This window comes from Lucilia cuprina, chromosome 6 (assembly GCF_022045245.1).
Source record: "Lucilia cuprina isolate Lc7/37 chromosome 6, ASM2204524v1, whole genome shotgun sequence".
NCBI classification, from domain to species: Eukaryota; Metazoa; Arthropoda; class Insecta; order Diptera; family Calliphoridae; genus Lucilia; species Lucilia cuprina.
The window spans coordinates 55375734-55382786 of record NC_060954.1 but is presented as its reverse complement, the minus strand read 5'-3'; the positions used below and the strand labels follow the sequence as shown (position 1 = coordinate 55382786).

The following is a 7053-nucleotide window of genomic DNA, read 5'->3' as shown; positions in this document are numbered from 1 at the left end:
TATAGTCTGGACTATAGTCTAGTCTATAGTCTGGACTATAATCTAGTCTATAGTCTGGACTATAGTCTAGTCTATAGTCTGGACTATAGTCTAGTCTATAGTCTGGACAATAGTCTAGTCTATAGTCTGGACAATAGTCGAGTCTATAGTCTGGACTATAGTCTCGACTATAGTCTAGTCTATAGTCTAGTCTATAGTCTGGACTATAGTCTAGTCTAGACTGTAGTTTAGGCTATAGGCTAGATTAGAGTATAGCCTGGTCTGGACTATAGTCTAGCCATCATATAAGAATCCAAGAATCAATTTAGACCAACCAACTCTGGAACCAGCTGACCACATACATAATTTTAAAGGATTCAAAATAAGTGGAACCAATTTGGCAAGTCCTTTTAATAACTGACTTTAATGGTAGTAACTAAAGGTCTCCTCCCAACAGAAATATGTATTCAAGCGGGAGAAAAACGAAACGACGTCAATATGTAGGCGTCTATATAAATAACACATACATTCCTATATAACGTACGCTTAAGTACCTGCACAACGATGAAAATTTGTTGCAGATACTCACACAAACTCTATCACTCGCACTCTGCGAAACAAAAAAAAAGAAGAGAGAAAATAGAAGCGGCCTCAAAAACCCTCCTCCTTCACCTCCAATATTTGCTAGCTGACATATGCCTGTTCTTCTTAGTCGTTTTTTCCCTATTCATATGTTGAATTTGTTGTTTTAGTTTGGACCGTAGGAGAGAAGGTGGCGAAGGCATAACAGAACTGAGGGAGTGTTATACTAATGTTGTAGTTGTTATTGTGGATACCTACACAACAACAACGATGACGACGACAACGACGTCAAATACAACAAAATATTCTACAGCCAGAGTACAGTGTTGATTGTTATTTGAGTTGTTCTGTCCCTAGATATTGTGGTGTGCTGCTGTTGCTGCTGTTGGTTTGCATTGTTGTTACTGTTATTTTGAAGAGGATGTTTGAAGTCAATGTGGCTGGCTGGCTGACTATCTGTTATTGTTTTGCTGAGCTGTGCTGTGTTGTGCTCTTTAATGCCGCCTTACTCTCTCGTTTATTTTGTAACAGTTACTACAAAAAAAAAATAAATTAAAATGTAAAAATCATCGTTGCTGTTTTGTTGTTGTTGTTATTATTATCGTGGACTGGGTGACTGGCTCGCTTGATAGACAACTGTCATGGCTAAACAGAGTTTTAGTTTGTTGCTTAACTATGTCCGTCCAAACTTTAGTAACAATGTGCAATCTGAAAAGCTTTTTTTGGGGGACTTTAGAAAATATTTCAAATTATAAAATCGTGTTGGAGGGTAAACTCAATTACAAAGGACTTCTGCTGATGCAGAACAGGGACAGAGCGTGTTCTCTTTTCTTCGCATTGAAAACTTCTTAGTACGACAGCTGAATGTCTTGCAATCCGATTTAAGAAGGACCGGCATTTCAGGACCAATCGTATGCTTTTTTCTTCAGGAGAGCTCTCATATTCACTCGTATTTCAGATCTAGTTCAAGGTTAGTTCTAGTTCAGTTCTAGTTCAGTTCTAGATCAGTTCTAGTTCAGTTCTAGTTCAGTTCTAGTTCAGTTCTAGTTCAGTTCTAGTTCAGTTCTAGTTCAGTTCTAGATCAGTTCTAGTTCAGTTCTAGTTCAGTTCTAGTTCAGTTCTAGTTCAGTTCTAGTTCAGTTCTAGTTCAGTTCTAGTTCAGTTCTAGTTCAGTTCTAGTTCAGTTCTAGTTCAGTTCTAGTTCAGTTCTAGTTCAGTTCTAGTTCAGTTCTAGTTCAGTTCTAGTTCAGTTCTAGTTCAGTTCTAGTTCAGTTCTAATTCAGTTCTAGTTCAGTTCTAGTTCAGTTCTAGTTCAGTTCCAGTTCAGTTCTAGTTCAGTTCTTGTTCAGTTCTAGTTGAGTTTCAGTTCTAGATCATTTATAGATCATTTCTAGTTTAGACATAGTTCAGTTCTAGTTAATTTCCAGTTCAGTTCTAGATCATTTCTAGTTCAGTTCTAGTTTAGATCTAATTTAGTTCTAGTTCAGTTCTAGTTCCGTTCTAATTCAGTACTATTTCAGTTCCAGTTCTACTTCAGTCCTAGTTCAGTTCCAATTCAGTTCTGGATTAGATATAGTTCAGTTCTATTTACACTACTAGATCACAAAACTCATCAATATTGCGGACATTGGCCATAATGTACCGTCGTTCGCTTATGATATCACTTCAACACCTTATGTCTCTATGTTATCTCTATGCTCCACGAATGTTCATTGTGGACTTCTAATTATTACATATTAAGGACCTTTACCTAACATCCTCGTATTTAACTTGTTATGGAGGTTTTATTATTGTTTTGTTACACTGTTGCTTGTTGTTTTTGTTGAAACGAAATGAAGAAACAAAAACAAATAAACACAGATCCTACAACAACTACAGGCAACAGCACCATCAACCTAAACATCAAAACTGAAACGAAGAAACAAACGACCGGTAAAAGAATTTCGCTATAAAAATAATAACAACAACAATAACAGCAATAACACAACAACAGAAAGCAAAACAAACTATTGACGTCGTACATAGTGAGTGAGTGTATTTTAGCGATTTGACAACGCGGTTGCTGCTACTGCAGGTTATGCTGTTGCTACCGCCGCCGCCTGCACCCTCCCCCTTCTATGACGCTGGTGGTGCCTGGTGTTTGCTGCTGCTCTCTCTCTCGGAAAACTGGCAACCAAAGCCTGCTGTAGCAGTTGTTGTTGTTATTATTATTGCGGCTCTTAACGTTGGAGATGGTGCTTCTTCACCATCAATTGTTTCTTTCGTGTGTAGTTGAGTGAGTCAGTGTGTGTGTCTGTTTGTGCGCGCGATTTTTTTTGTTTTTTTATTTTCAATTTTTTTTTTATTTGACTCGTCGTTGTCGTTGCTAACATGGTCGTCGTAGTGGTTGTTGTTGTTGTTGAGGCTCTGACTGTTACTGTTGCTGCAGCTACAGCTCTTGGGGTTTATTATAATGTTATTGTTGTTGCTGTTTGCTGCTGCCGTTATTATTATTGTTGTTGTTGTTTTCTTCGTCGTCGTCGTTGTTGTTGGCTGTTGTGTGTACATTTGCAAAAGCGGTGGTTGTTGGTTAGTTCGCATATCTGTAATCGTCTCATTCAAGTGTCCAACTTTTGTCGGAGCGGTCGTCGCATCATCAACATCACAGCACAGCAATATATAAAAACGCATACACGGGTATACAAAACAAAAACAACAAATTAAAAATAAAAAACAGCAGAAAAAAAACACTTTTGTATGTGCGGACTTAACTAAACAACACTATTATCATCATCTTCACCACCACCACCAGCAGCAGCAGTCGTGTCTCCTCTTTTCCTGGATTTTTCTTTCACATTTGTCTGCATTTAATCAATGCAGCAGCTTTAATTAATTAAAGAGAAAACGCATTTTCCGAAATCCAGACTTTATTGAATGTCTTTTGTTATGGGTTCTGAAGAATTGAGTGGCACTTCCTTAAGCGGTATTAGCAACAGCGCCTCACTTGCCCCACATCATGCCAGCAATACCATGAAATCGACTAAAACACAACGCGGTGGTATCAGTGAATCCTCTACAACATCCGATAATACCACCGATTTTATTGAGATTGTTAAAAAACATCAAATCGTCTATAATACTCATCATCCGGACTATAAAAATGTCGAAGTCAAATTAAAAGTTTGGTCGCAAATCGCTGAAGAAATTGGTTTATCTGTGGGTAAGTACAACAGTAAAAACAACATGCACAGTTCGTATGCATAGTATATATGTACATATAGTGCGTTTTACTTTATAAAATGCATTGCAACTCCATCACCACCACCTCTCACTAGGAAAAAAAACAACAAACTTTAATCAAAATTGCAAAGTTTAGTTTGTTTTTTGTCGTTTTTATTTCTTGAAAAATTTTCATCTCGCCATAACTAGAAGAAAATCTTGTAACAAAAATATTATAGCAAAAAAAAAAGGAAAAAAAATGAAAAAAATCGTTAAAATACTACAAGAAAAAATGGTAAAAGAGGAACAACAAAAAAAAACAACACAAAATAGTGCGAAAACAAGAAGAAAAAACAGAGAGTAATTTTGTAGATACACAGCGGTTGTGTGGTCAATGTAGAGCTTTTTCTCGGCATAACTTGTTTATAAACTTGAGTTAAATATTTGTAAAACTTTAAAATACATAAGACTATATTACCCAGCAAGCATTTTTTTAAATTTTTTATCACATTCGAGTCATTTATTATTCTTCTACGTGATAAAATGGTTATATATGAGCTATTGGCGACTCGTGTGATCATACCTTTAGTATGATCACACGATTGCCGCAAATGCCCAAAATGTTACTTTTTTTATGCCTCAATTAAGTGATTCCACAATTGATTGCTTTATGCGGCAATTAAGATCAATATTGTGATTGCTGTGCCCAATCAATGGAATCCTGGTGCAGCCATTGTATGACCGCTGGAACGACAAAAATAAACTAATAAAACTAAACGAAAATGCAGCAACACAATAATAGAAACCAATAAGCGGCAAGTTCTATAAACTCCATCATGTTTCCTTGATGTAAGACCCACATTTTGGTGTATTGCAATCTTTGGATGAAGGTGCTACTAGTACCTCTAGTCTGCCGGGACTATAAGCTGGTGTTTACATTTGACTCCCTGGCTTTTCCTTGAATGCTTTGAAAAGGGTTGTAACGAAAGCACCATAGAATCTATTAGTACGGGTGGTAAGTTGCTTACATGACTATGTCCTGGCTGGTAAGTTCGTTGAGGTTCCTTCGGGATCCACATAGTGGCTCAACGATTTAGATAGCTCAAGTACTTGAGCAAAGTGCACATATACTGGACCGGAACATCCATATACGTAAATTGCCACCGGCGTGTAAGGTACACAATGGGGAGGTGGTGAGTTGTTACATTTTGCTCACCCAGTGGTTGAGAATGACCACGTGAAATAGGCCGTCAAGGCAGGTGTTGATAGCATTATGCGATATTTTAGTATAATAAAAATTATGTCAGATTGACGCATTTGAGGTAATTGTAAGATCTTATCTTAAAAGAATATTTTCTGATCAGTTCTGACTCATTTCGTCGGTGTCCACTCTCTCGCTTACAAAGGGTACACAGAAGTGACTATTGTCTTCACCTTTGTTCGTAAGGGGTACACATCCGTGTACAAGAGTATATCGGTTGTTAAACTGATGGGTATTTTTAATTGATTATATTACACCCTACACCATCCTAGTGTAATGGTTGTATTATGAGTGTACTAATGTATGTAACATCCAAAAATATTGGTTCTAAATCTCAGCTATGTCCGTCTATGTATTCAAGTACGGCTTGTATATATGCTACAGGTTGAACTTTTCAAGATGAAATTTGTCACATGGAGCACATAAGAACCAAGTTTAAAATGACGTTTGAGCTCAAAATGATTTATGTTAAATATTCTAGACTCTCTATATAAGTCAACAAAACCTCAGTTTATATAAGTCTAAGGGCGAGTTTTTCTGATAAAGATAATCTTTATTCTTTGGTTAAACCCGAATTAATATATGTTTCGTGTTTTTTAGTTATCAGTAAAGATACATATTATCTGAGTGTAATTGGCCAATTAAACTCAAGTTGTAAGTGAGAAAATTAAACTCAAGTTGTAAGTGAGAAAACACAATTAACAAAAACAATAAAACAATGATTTTGGAAGAACAAAAACTTAATATTTTAAGTAAATTGCAAAAATTTGCACTGCCAATTTTTGAAATTTTTATATAATTAAATAAATACTCGTATTTAAAAGCATTTCAGTGCTTTTTCTAGTATTAACAGGTTAGCAGTACTTTTATTAAAAAGAGAAAACTTTATTTTCTCTTGCTCAGATATGTTTACGCTCCAAAGATGCCGATAAAAACAAAGCAAAAGAAATATATATAAAGTAGAAAAAACAAAACACTTTTATTTGCCAGTAATTCCTCCTACTTCTCGTTCGGTGTTCTATAAGAAAATGTTTGCATTTTAATGATTTGTTTACAAATCATTTAAAAATTTCAATTAAATACTGGCGTCTATTAGTCATTTTGTTTGAAACATTTGAATTAATGTTTAGCCGTTATAAAAAAGTTACTCTTTTCAAAGAAAATTATAGCAGTAATTAGAGGCAACGATTTAAGTTACTTTTTTTTTAACAAGAAAGATGTTTTTATTTATTTATTGAAATAGAAAAACTACTATGAATGCAAAATTAAGTGGAAGAGACAAAAATAATCATGAAAATTGTAACAGTCCCCAAAATGTCAAACAGCCGAATAAATAAAAAATGACAAAACAAAGATGTAAATGACAATTTCTTTTTACACAAAAATATGATAATTCTTCATAAGAATTGCTTTAAAATTATAAAAATTAATTTGTTTAAGTTCATTTGAACAAAAGCATGTAAAATTTATCAAATCTCAAGAAACATTTTAAAATTTGTATGTTTTGTATGTTATTTCAAAGAATAAATGAGCACGTTTAATGCCAAATGCTGTTCCAAGTTTTGCACTCAATTGGGAAATAAAGTAGTCGAATGATTAGCAGAAATACCATTGAAATGTAATTTTAAAAAGTAACGGTTTTTTAATTTAATTGTATTTGCTTAGAAAGTACTGTTTTTATGCAAAAAATTATTTAAAATATATTTAATTTTGTTTTGCAGATGCCTCGAAAAGGAAATGGAAAAATTTACGTGACAGTTATACAAAATATTTGCGTTCATTTCGTGTTGGTACAAAAACTTCAAAGAAGTATCAATTTTGGGCTCATGCCGAGCACATGGATTTCTTAAAACCATATCAAGGACCAGGAAGGTAAATTTAATATAATGTATACCTTTTCACATACCTACCAACCTACCTATCTATCTATCTATCTATCTATCTATCTATCTATGTATCAATCTATCTATCTATCTATCTATCTATCTACCTATCTATCTATCTATCTATCTATCTATCTATCTATCTATATA

At 34.5% G+C, this 7053-nt stretch overlaps 1 protein-coding gene and 1 long non-coding RNA gene across 3 annotated transcripts in view; one reads left to right on the top strand and one right to left on the bottom strand.

Moving 5' to 3' along the window:
• LOC111678137 overlaps positions 1 to 7053 on the bottom strand; it is a 21484-nt gene that overhangs the window by 9230 nt on the left and 5201 nt on the right. The gene's annotated exons all lie outside the window — the stretch shown is intronic.
• On the top strand, positions 3774 to 6883 carry LOC124420851. 2 transcript variants are annotated; one of them, XR_006941407.1, is made up of 3 exons: positions 3774 to 6376; positions 6543 to 6638; positions 6742 to 6883. It is a non-coding gene; the product is annotated as an uncharacterized LOC124420851 (long non-coding RNA). The 2 variants fall into 2 exon arrangements; XR_006941406.1 differs by having other exon boundaries at positions 6543 to 6651.